Source organism: Orcinus orca, chromosome 17, assembly GCF_937001465.1.
Source record: "Orcinus orca chromosome 17, mOrcOrc1.1, whole genome shotgun sequence".
Lineage (NCBI taxonomy): Eukaryota > Metazoa > Chordata > Mammalia > Artiodactyla > Delphinidae > Orcinus > Orcinus orca.
The window spans coordinates 6,740,192-6,753,293 of NC_064575.1; positions in this window are offsets into that span (position 1 = coordinate 6,740,192).

Here is a 13,102-nt window from a genome sequence, read left to right on the forward strand (position 1 = left end):
TTTTCTGGGGCAGTGGTATTGCTTACTGAGCTTTGATGGTATTAACGACGAACACCTCTATTCATAACGTAACACTGATTCATAATTAAGGTTCTTGTAAATTACACAGATTGCTGACAGATTTCATAAGCTGTTCTGAGGAGAGGTGGTGAATTTTACAGTTTGTCACAGATTGCCAATGAATCACTTGAAAGCATAAATGAAATACAAGAATATTTGCCAATAAATAAGGGAGTCTATGATATTCCCTTTCATGGCATGTGATGAAAAAATATATTTAAAAAGGTACTTTTCTGCTTAGAAAACAAAAAATTGTGATTTTTCTCCAGTCTAGGAAGAAAACCTGAAAGAGATGCCATCAATCCAGATAGCAAAAACAGATGGACGTATTTTAATTTTTTCTAATTAGTAAGGAAAATGGAAACATGCCTTTTTAACTCTTGTCAACTTAAAGAGGGGAGAAGTCAACCTCGAGAGTTCTTCTGTGTTGTTCAGTGTTCCCATTTTTTGACTTTGAAAAGTATAACTTATAAATAAAATTCTTAGAATTTCTTAGTTTTGGTGATTTGTGTGACACTGATGTACTGTAATTTATACAAGAGCTACTTCAGTGTTGCTTTTCAGTGCTTCTTGCCAACCGAAGTCTTCTAAATATAAACTGAAGAAAGTCGGTCTGGCACAGAAGAGCTGATGAAATATTCTGGGCTTGCATTCCACTATTTTCCCAGAAGACCTTCTATGAGAAGCAGGGAAGTAAAGAGATCTTGATTGAAGTGCAAAAGCGTCTGCAGTCTGGGTGCACGGTAGACTCGGTTCAGAGTCTACCCCGAGTGGCCTTTCGACTCCATTATGGCCGCCTGGGTTCCAGGGGGCCCACAGCTGCGTGCATGCCCCTCCTCTATTTCGGGGCCACAGCTAATTTTCCGTATTATAACTCTCCCCTACATAGGTGCAGTTTTGTCATGTCTGCCCAGGAGGATATCTGCAGGGGCTGGATTGGTAAAGCTATCTCCTTAGTTTCATCCCCAACTAACTTAAAACTGCATGTTCACACCCATTCGAGAACTGAGCAATCATTTGGTGAATCTGAACAGAGTAAACAGTCTCCACTTGTTCTTCCCACAGTGTTTTCTTCCCTTCTAGTTATACAGATAATTGCCTTAGGTCTATTTTTTTTTTTTTTTTTTGGTATAAGTATCATGCCTTATATTTGAGATATGATTCTCACAGTACCTTTGGTTTGCTAAGAGCTAGATACATAAGATTAGCTTAAAACCTCAACTAAGGGTTTATATATATAAACCCTTATATATATAGGGTTTATATATAGAAACCAAGGGTTTCTAGTCCATGAAATCTGATGCCCTAGCTTGATGTTATGATACCACAGGGGACCTGGCACATCACGTCTGACTCCACAGCTGGAGTAACTATAGGTTCTTATGCCTTGGACACTTCCCTTCATTTTCTTCACCAATATAGAGTATCATTACTGTATTTGCATCTCTTCAGAGTACAAGATTATTGAAGAAAAGCATCACTGGGAGTGGCCATTAGAAAAATGAAGAAGGAATTTCTAAATGTAAAGATTGCATGGATTTCTCCACCTGCTTATGGTTACTGGGCTGAAGCTTCCATTTGAAGATGTGATTTGACTTTGCTGGGCCGCCCAAGTCAGTGTATTTTGGTTTTTCAAAGACTTATTGGGATGAATGGGTGAATAGAACTTTAGGGAAACTCTTAGGTACTTAAGTGCCCTCCTTTCTCTTGCTGGAAGAGTTTATTGGGAGTTTATTATTTCTATTGTTGTTCTTTGTCTGTTTTAGACCAGCCGGCGGGCAGACCGAGGCAAGCAGAGCCCTGTACCAGGCCTGGAATCGGAGCACCTTTCTCCAATTTCTATGTTCTCTCCACCCTGTCCCCTTGCCCAGGATGCCCCATCCCATAGCACCATCTCCACAGGGGACTTAGGCCAGACTAGACACCATCTGCATTCCTCCCCTCCTGAGAGATCTTCCACCCTCCATACCACCCGTCAGCTTGGCTCCCCTGGGCAGGTCCTTGATGCCTTGGCCTGGCTCCAGTTGCACGTGGGTGCCTGACCACCCACTGTAGCTCCTGGGTCATCTGACAGTTCACCAGAACACAGACAATGTGCTGATGCTAAGTGACCCTCCTGTAAATGGAACACAAGAGGGGCTCACGGGTCTTCCCTGGTCTTGAGTCGTGTGGCCAGTGGGTTGGCTGCAGCACCTGAAGAAGGACGCGGGTGGGGCAGAGGGCCCCCAGGGCGGTCCCGCTTCCCTCCATGCATCCGCACTGCACGTTAAGCACTCTCTGGACGTGGCCGCCCCTTTCCTCCCAGGACTTTCCTGACCCAACTCCACCGGGCCCTTCAGTTCGCTGTCCTCTATTTTCTCTGGCAGATGTGGTGACGATACGCACCCCCAGGTCCATCTTTAGTTTTGCGGAAGGAACTGACTGCTCTTCTCACTCGCCTGTCTTCGAGTCTGGTAACCACTGAGAGAGGTCCCATTGTAGGGTGCAGTGAGTGTGGCCTGAAGCATTTGAAAGAAGACTGTGATTGGAAAATGTGTTGGTCTAAGTTGATGTTATAATATTCAGAGAGGTTAATTTTTTAAAATTTGTTTTACTGAGGTATAGTTGACTTACAATGTCATGTTAATTTCTGCGTACAGCAAAGCGATTCAGTTATACATATATGTATATACATCCTTTTTCATATTCTTTTCCATTATGGTGTATCACAGGATATTGAATATAGTTCCCTGTGCTCTACAGTAGGACCTTGTTGTTTATCCATTGTATATGTAATAGTTTGCATCTGCTGACCCCAGACTCCCACTCCACCCCTCCCCCACCTCACCTCCCCCTTGGCCACCACAAGTGTGTTCTCTACGTCTGTGAGTCTGTTTCTGTTTTGCAGATAAGTTCATTTGTGTCATATTTTAGATTCCACATACAGTGATATCATGTGGTATTTGTCTTTCTCTCTCTGACTTCACTTAGTATGATAATCTCTAGGTCCATCCATGTTGCTGCAAGTGACATTATTTCATTCTTTTTTATGGCTGAGTAGTATTCCATCGTATATATGTACCACATCTTCAGAAAGGTGAATTTAACACGAGCAGAAACTGAGTCAGTGTTCACACTTTCCTGCATATTCTGGATAAGACTTGCACTCATGCTTACTCTCCAGGAAGCCCAGTACCAACCTTGTCGTTTATCACTGGAAGCTGGTGTTCTGGGCAGGACAGGCAATACAGCTCAGGAGTAGCATGGAACCAGCCCTAAGGAACTGAAAGAACATGAAGATCAATATTGTTTCAGTACAAGCAGGTTCCTGAGGGCCTTGGCGTTGCAACATTTTCCTGCAGAGGGAGATTTGAAATTTTTCATCCACTGATCCCTACTCCTCACATGGGCCCATGACTTTTGTGATGAATTTGTAAAATCAAGATTGTCTATACAGGGTCCCCACAAAATAATATTATACAGACTCCCATACACACTAGAGTCAAGAAGAAAAAATATTTTCTTCTTGACTCTCCTAAATATTCCGGGTCCTTGCTTTCATCTCATCCCCCGTAGACCCTGCTCCAAACAATGTACTGTCTCATTGTGCATCATACAGAGTTTTCTCTACCATGACTCTCTGGACACCATTTTCCTCACTTTGAATAACCTCTGATATTTTCCATTCCCCACTCCCCACCCCCAGTCCACTTCTTCTCTCTGCTTGGGGCCCTGCTATGCTGGACATTATGAACTGGCATCTGTGGGTTTCCTGTCCTTGGCTTCTGGTTGGGTTCTGTCAGTGGGAGGCACCTTCAAGTGATCAGAGAGTGTAAGGGGATCCTGGGTGCTCAGGGCTGTGGCTTCCTCCACATCAGACCACAGTCACTGCATTTCCCTTCTGAAGGCCAGAGCATCTGTCAAGTGCTGAATCATTACAGCCCTATCCAGTTCCTGGAACTGCTCCCACTTTTGTCTTCAGGCTGAGGAGTAGCAATGATCTCCCACTCCTGTTAGTTCTAGAGTGTTCCATCAATGCTGTGGGCTTCCATTAGCTTTGCATGTCTAGGTAAGCAATACCTTCATTACATTCTCTTATTTCCCTTTTTGAGGGTGCCATCTCACTTGGGCCAAAAGCCTTACTGGTGCAGATTCCTTCTATCTCCTCTGGTTTCTCAGAGTTTATATCGTTTCTAAATTTAATAAACAGAGCAGGTTCTGGATTTCTGCATCTTGTCCCTAGACCCTTCTGATTATCATTGATTAAGTGTTAGGATTAGGTTTGGCATATAATAGAAAGATAAATGTTTTCTCTCAAATAATGTTGCTTAAACAAGATAGAAACGCATTTCTCTCTTACGTTAAGGAAGTTGCAATGTATCTGGTTGGCCAAAACGTTTGTTCAGGTTTTCTGTAACATCTTACGGGAAACCTGAGCAAACGTTTTGGCTAACCCAATAGATACTCAGGGCATTTATGGAGCCCTCGTGAAGGTCATCAGAAAGCCACGCTCTTTCTTTTCACTATTTCACCTACTGCAGGAGGTCCAAGGTGATTTCTAGGTGATACATCTGTCTCTGTGTGGAAGAATGGGGAGGGACACCATTGGGGTTTCTCTGTTCTCTATTAAGAAGACCTGTTGGAAGTACAGCATAACACCGATTACATTTCATTGGCCAGGACTTAGTCCAACATCTTCCCTAGCAAGGGAAGCTAGGAAATGTAGTCTTACGTCTGGCTGACAATATGCTCAACTGAAAGCCAGAGTTTTGATATTTAAAGAAGGGAATGATGGATGTTGGGAGAGAACGTGCAATCTCTGTCAAAAATGGGAGCTGCCGGGCTTCCCTGGTGGCACAGTGGTTGAGAGTCCGCCTGCCGATGCAGGGGACACGGGTTCGTGCTCCGGTCCGGGAAGATCCCACATGCCACGGAGCGGCTGGGCCTGTGAGCCATGGCCGCTGAGCCTGCACGTCTGGAGCCTGTGTTCCACAATGGGAGAGGCCACAGCAGTGAGAGGCCCGTGTACCACAAAAAAAAAATAAAATAAAAATAAAGGGAGCTGCCATATACCTGGAGAAAACCATAATTTGAGAGGATACATGCACCCCAGTGTTCACAGCAGCAGCACCATTTACAATAGTCAAGACATGGAAGCAACCTAAATGTCCATTGACAGAAAAATGGATAAAAGACATGGTATATATCTACATAATGGAATATTACTCAGCCATAAAAAAGAGTGAAATAATGCCATTTGCAGTAACATAGATGGGCCTAGAGATGATCATGCTGAGTGAAGTAAGTCAGACAGAGAAAGACAAATGCCATATGATATCACTTAAATGTGGAATCTAAAAAAATGATACAAATGAACTTATTTACAAAACAGAAACAGACTCACATACATAGAAAACAAACTTATGCTTACCAGGAGGGAAGTGTAGGTGGGGGAGAGATAATTTAGGACTGTGGGATTAACATATATATACTACTACATATAAAATAGATAATCAACAAGGACCTACTGTACAGCACAGGGAACTCTACTCAATATTCTGTAATAACCTATATGGGAAAAGAATCTGAAAAAGAATAGATATATGTATATGTATAAGTGAATCACTTTGCTGTATACCTGAAACTAATACAACATTGTGAATCAACTATACTCCAATATAAAATAAAAATTACACAAAGGAAGAATATACATAAACTTTAAAAAAACATGGGAGCTGCCATATTCTGGTGATCATGTGAGGCATTCAACACCTTCCTTTCCTACTGATTATGCATCTCAAATAGCTAGAAAAACCTTCACAGTAAAGACAGCTAATTACTTATGATTTCTAATTTATTTAAAGTGGATTGAATTGTCCACCTTCACTTACTCCTTTTCCTTCCTAAATTATTCTTTCTTAACCTTCTGCAATATGATTTTTATCCCAACAAATTTATTTAATCTATTAACCTAAAGATATCCAATCACTTCCTTATGATAAAATCTAGTGTCCTCTTTTCCATTGTAATTCTCTTTAATTTTGTTGCAGTGTTAACGCTCTTGTTGCTTGGCTTCGGACATACAACATTTTCCTGTTTGTTCACTACCTCTCTGGTTGCACCTCTTCTGGTGTCCTTTGATGGTTTCTCTTTCTGCTTCCATCTGCTAACTCTTCCCATTCTTTAAAGTTTTAGGCTTCCATTCACTCCTAGCTTCATTACTTGGTTTAATGATTAGATATCATCTTACAGTTCAGCTACATTTTTCAGTGCCCTAAACTTTGGCCCAATCTCCAATCTCATGTCTTTGAACTACTTATAAACAATTTCTCAGCATTTCAAACATGATACGTGAAACCACATGGCTCTTCCTTCACAAATGATTCTCTTTTACAACTTCTCCATTCATTTGTCAACCACACCACATCTTCCCTAGCCATGTAGACATAAAACTTTTGAATAATCTTTTATTGGGCCGTCCTCTTCAATCTGTCATTTAGTCAAACTGACACTTCTTTTGAAATTTCTTTTAGCTCCATCCTTTCCTATCCTGTGATCATCCAGATGTTAATGTTAGATGCTAAATCACTCTAAAACCTTTTTGCCCATCTTTCTGAGTATAGTTTGGAGTGTGTGTGTGTGTGTGTGTGTGTGTGTGTGTGTGTGTAGCTAATTCTTTTTGTATAAAAATAATAGGCCACATTTACTGAGCACATAAGATATGTCAGGAACTCTTCTGTGTATTATAGATGTATTAACTTATTTAATTCTCACAGGAACCAAAGGAGGATGTCTTATTGCTATTTAAAGTTTTCAGATGAGGAAACAGAGGCATTGAGAAGTTAAGTGACTTGTCTAAAGCCAAATCTAGCAAATGAAAAGCCTGGGTCTCAAACCAGGCCTTCTTGCGTCAGGGCCTGAGCTCTCAAAGTCTTGCTGTATTGCATCTTCTGTTGCTGCTTGGTTAATGGGCCCTGCTATGGTACAACTAAAAATGCCCCCATCTGCCTGGGACACCAAGGATAACCCCATCCGCCTTGTTTCCTTGGTTCTCCGCAATCCAGCCCTACCTGATACACCCAGCTCTGTTTATCACCACAGTCTATATATATAGTGTGGTATATTGCTGGTTTCATTTCTCTCAGCTCCCCAGATTCAGTTGTTTCCTCAGGCTGCAGCAGACTTGCTTCCTCCTGGGGTGACACTTTCTTGTTCCCAGGTCTTGTCAAACAACCTCCACCCTGGCTTGGCCCTGGGAAATCATGTACCTGAGGGCTGCCAAGGAGGGGCCTGCCCTTCTCAGACTGTCCCCTGGAGTGGAGCCCCCTCTCTGAGGAGGAGGGAAACGACATGAGCTGAGGGATGGAAATGCACCCCGCCTTGGTACATTATCCTCATAATCCTTTAACCGAAAGCTCAGATGCGATCTACCTAAAGAGTCAGTCATTGACAATAATCATAAAAAATAGAAGTTTTGCACAAAAGTCTATATATGGTCAAATCCCCTCCTTTTGAAGTTGAGGAAACTAAAGTACATTGTATTTCCATAATTGGCCATAATTCACAGGTTATAGTTGAGAGGACTGGAATAGAAACCTGTTTTTCTGGCCCCTTAAACAAACCACCGTACCTATGTCATTCTAGGGATTCTCTGGAATCCTGGTGAGGGACAGGCTGGGCGCATCATTCTTCCTCCTCATGCTGATTTCATCATTGTCTCTATTGAGATTTATTGCAAAGTTCCATTTGAACAAGGAGATCTGCAGCTAAAACAATTTTGAAACCCCATGGTTGGTTGGCCAACCATGGCCTCAGGGCCTGATCTGGTCTCCAATCTGTGTGTGTATGGCCCATAGACTAAGAATGGTTTTTACATTTTTAAATGGTTAAAAAAAATTAAAACTTTAATAGCAATTGAGACTCACTCTGCAGAATATTTGACCAGTACTCCACAAACTGTCAAGTTCATCAAATACAAGGAACGTCTGACAAACTGCTACAGCCGCGAGAGGCCAAAGAGGCATGACCCCAAAATGTAGTGTGGAGTGCTGGATGGGATCCTGGAGCAGGAAGAGGACAGTGGGTAAAAACTGAAAAGATGGGAATCAGGTATGAACTTACAACAATGTATACTTACTGATTCGCTAATTGTAATAAACATACCATAGTAATGTAAAGTGTAACAGGGGAAACTGGGTGTGGGTATATGAGAACTCTCTGTACTATCGTCACATGTTTTCTGTAAATCTGAAGTGGTTTTTTTTTGCGGTACGCGGGCCTCTCACTGTGGCCACTGTGGTGGCCTCTCTCGTTGCGGAGCACAGGCTCCAGACACGCAGCCTCAGCGGCCATGGCTCACGGGCCCAGCCTTTCCACGGCATGTGGGATCTTCCCGGACCGGGGCACGAACCCGCGTCCCCTGCATCGGCAGGCGGACTTTCAACCACTGCGCCACCAGGGAAGCCCTAAATCTGAAGTTTTAAAAAAATAAAGTTTATTTAAAAAAGTTTTTCATGAAACGTGGAGATGACATGAAATTTGAAGTCAGTGTCCAGGAATAAAGTCGTGTTGGAATATGTCGCCTTCATTTGTTTTTGTATTGTCTGTGGCTGCTCTTAGTGGCAGAGTCGAGCAGCTGTGACAGAGACCACGTGGCCCAAAGACCCCATGTATTTTCTACCTGGCCCTTCAGAGAACAAGGTGCTCACTACTGTGTTTCTCCATGTTGGCTTACCGAGCACTTCTTTCTCTGACTTCTATACCATTTACAGTTTGCATCACACAATTTTTGAGTGTACAACAAATTCTCATTGAATTAGTTGACCAAATGTGTTATCTTAGTTTCCTATAGAATCGTGAATGCCGTATTCGTTTTCTTTGGCTGCCATCACACAATACCACAGGCTGGGGCTTAAACAACAGCAGTATATTTCCTGGTGGTTCTGAGGCTGAAGGTCTGAGATCAAGGTGTCAGCAGGGTTGGTTTCTCAGGAGGCCTCTCTTCTTGGCTTGGGGATGCTGAATTCTCTCTGTGTCCTCATGTGGCCTTTTCTCCGTGTGCCAGTGGCCTTGGTGTCTCTTCTTATAAGGACACCAGTCATATTGGATTAGGGCCCCACCCTTAAGGTCTCCTTTAGTATTAATTACCTCCCTAAAGGCTGTACTTCCAAATGCAGTAGCAATGGGTGTTAGGGCTTCAATATATGAATTTCAGGAGGACATAATTCAATCATAACTCGTAACAAGGGATACGCTTTTAGGATGCACCTTTTTAATCAGATTATGATACCCTAGAGTAGAAAAGGGTGAGAAAGCATAGCGCAGTGGTTTTGTTGTTAGCTTTGGCAATACTAGTCTGAACTCTGATGCCCTGCTCTCTCTGTTATCGTTACTGACTCTAATCACATCAGGTCTGATTGACTGGGTCTGCTTTTCTCATTTCTCATCTCTAGAATGCAAGGGTTTTACATCTCTCTAGACAAGTCACATAAAAGAACAAAGTACAACACTGAAGACCTTGAAGGGAAAGCAAAAAAAGACTGTGTAAAGTAGAAGAGCATTTTCGGTACTTTCTAATGTCATTAGTACCTTCTGCTCTAACCCCAAGTGAGGGTTAGAAGCAGAGAACATCAAAGATAGACAATCACGCTGGCATCCTGTCTCTGCCAGCAGTGCCTCTGTTGTCATTGTCTCACTCTGATAGGACAGTGATTGGAGGCTGTTAATAATCACCACTGAATGCCTTTAGAGCTGGTCTTCTGGGCTGTATTAGTCCCAGCAAATGCTTTGTCTAAGTAAGTGTGTCCTACGTAGGGGGCAAAAGTGGGATCTGACTTGTCGTAGAAAATTTGGAAATTATATAATTTTCTGAAGGGTAATTACTTAAGATGTTATAGAAAATTTGGAAATGATATACTTTTATAAAGAATAATTTCTTAAAATTTTGAGGTGGGGAAAAAATAGAATCATTTTTAAATGTAAAAGTGAAAAAATTGGCCTTATCCAAAGAACATATGGAAGAACACATTTCTGAATTGCATCCTGCTAAAAAAAAATCCTTCTCCAGTCTCAGTTTTTTTCCCCACCACTGTTATGCCAATTCCAGTTCCAAATATGTAAATTGCACCAATAAGGTATATGAGGGTGTGGCTGTTCTACCAAAATCACACAGATTTCTTATTGTTGTCAACTTTTGATTTCCTCTGGTTCTAGATCTGTCCTGTCAAGTCATTCAAACTATTCATTGCATGGCTTGATGACACTGAAGATGGAGGTGGAAGTAGGTATGTGTGTATATGTGTGTGTGTGTGGGGGGGGGGGCTGGCGTGCATGTCTATGTAGTATTGCTATTAGTAAAGATGTGTGTTCCATTTGCAAGAAAACATCAAATAGGTTAAGAAAAGTTTTTGAGAGCATCAAAATAGTATTTGATAATTTACTTGGAGTACTTGATTTAAGCAGGTTCTGTGTTGAAATGCAAAAAGCATGGTCTTTGGAGACATGGTCTTTGGATTCCAGTCCCAGTTCTGCTGTGTCCCAGCTGGAAGACCTTGGGGTAAATGGCTAACTTTTCTAGTTATCTAATCTGGACACAATAAGGTAATTGTTTCTATCACAGAGTGCATTTTTCAAACTTTAAAATTTGCAACAAGAAGTTGCAAAAATAGTGCAAAATTAGTGAAAAAGCTCAACAAAGACCTCATTTACCTTTAGTTAATGCAAAATAAAAAAGTTATACAAAATAGTTAAAAAGTAGTGCAAAAGCAGTGCATTTTTTTGATGAATAGTTCCATGTAATTTTATCATATGCACAGATTTGTGTAACCACCGTCTAATTGGAGTACAACACTGTATCATCACCACTTAGAAACTTCTCGGGGTGGTTTTGAATGTTGAATAATTGTAACAGTTAGTATGCTCATATGTCTTTCTTTAAGAGGGATGCTTTTATGATTTTCTCACCGCTAGGAAGCTTAGTTATGATAAGTGGGATCTTTCTTGTTATAAGACATTTAATCATAATACCTAAGAGGTGTTTAAAATGATGTCTTTTTGGAAATGACAAAAAAATTTGTTAAAAATTTCTGAGCTCACTCTTCTTCACAAGAATAGTATTCAATTTACTGTACTAGAACAGATTCTAAAGTTAGAGATAGGTTCTGATATAACTAGGGAATTGGTGTTAAATCTAATTTCTTTGCTTGTCCAGCCAGCATTCTCTTCTGGGCGTCCTGTGTGGTCACATCTGTGCTGGCAGCACATCTTCTTAACTTCAGGGCTAGGATTTTCTGTCATATGGTTCTTAATCTTTAGTAACCCAAGCTAACCTGCATAGATTAGAAATTATTTCTCTCCTAAGTTCATTTATTCTTCCACAAATATTTACTCGGTACCTACTTTGTGATGAGCACAGAAAATGGTACCTGGACATAGGTGGACCCCTGCCTTCATGGACGTTCAAACTCAGTAGGAGTGGAAACTAGTGGATAAGCAATTATAATACAAAAGGGTGAGCGTTAGGGATGCACAAGGTGCTATGGAGGCCCCAGGAAGTGTATCTAGCCTGAACCCCTAGAGAGTCTTGAAAGGTTTCATAATAAAATGACATTTAAGCTGAGTTCTGAAAGGCCCGGGGAAGTTATCTAGGCAAAGAAAAAAAAGGAGGGCAGTCACAGACAGAAAAGTGAAGCTGAGGAAGAAACAAAGGAATACATGTGTTGTGGGTGCAAACCAGAGCGGGCAACGGGCAACAGGTGAGCTGGAGAGGAGAGCGGGCTCAGGCCACACAGGGCCCTGTCCCTGAGTTTGATTTGAGGGGCCTGTGTCCCCATGCCTGAAATGACAAGGAACCTTCTTTAAACAGACTCACGACACTTTTGCAACACCAGCCCGAAGGCTCTGCATAGAATGGGACCCTGGTCCTTATGTCATTACGAGCTGGTGAGGCTCATCTAGCACAGAGTGGAGGCTCCAATTCTAGAATGGTCCTGCTTTTCCTGTGATTGTGTGGTTTTCACCCTTGCTTTCCTTCTGCTTTGGTTTGAGTCCTTTCGACTTAAAGGAAACCTCCAAAATGAGTTTGGGTTTGTACAAACTGTATTCATTTCTGTGTCTTTTTAAAATATTTTTATTCCTATTTCTGCTTTTTTAAGACATAAATTCAAATTCAGAAAAACAAAGTACCAAGAACAAGTTTACTTTTTCATTTAATGTAGAAAAGCTATAAAAAGTGATACAGATACTAAAATATTCACATAGGAGTTTCAAAATATAATACAGGAACGAGTAGAATGCTTCAGAAGAGAATATGCGTTTCTAGAGGAACAAGAAGAATGATGAACTAAAACTCTCAGGACATAGATTTTATAACGCCTAAAGGATATTAAGTTTGCACCAGTCAGCTACAATAAATGACTAATTTTATTACAGCCTTTGGAAAGAATCCTGCACCCCAAGTGATTATACAACAGCTGTAAAGATTTGATGTGAGCTCTCTCTAATACAGAAGATTTTTCTTATTTCTCATCTGTCTGGTTATGGCTACTGCTTTGACCTTCTTTATGTCACTCATGCAGAGAATACATCTAACTCTATCTTGAAGTTCCTACCTCAGAGTGTTTGAAGCAACCACATGAGTTAAACGTTACTAGTGGGGTTAAACTCCTATGTCACCCTTAAGGCAAGGATTTCAAAAGGGCATATTTACATACTTCCAACTACTGTTTTGTTAACATTAGTTCAACTTAACAACTCTCCCTTTGAGTATCCAGCATGGGGAAACACAAATTTGACATTCTATCCAAAAGACCGTGGAAGGGTCAAATCTGGACCATGCCCTGAACTTATCAAAGCAAATGTTTTCAGTTTGTTCTAGGGAGTTCTGTGTGCTAGATTCAGCCAGCTGTTGCTTGGATTAAATGCTCAGGGTGTGGAAATGGACTCAGTCTCCTAATAAAGCTATACCCTAGAAGGGCTTTGGGGCTCTCCTCATTACTGCTATCTTTTCTAAGTCTTCTCCTCATTATGTGTTGAATGCATGAAACAAAGGTAACATCTACACGAT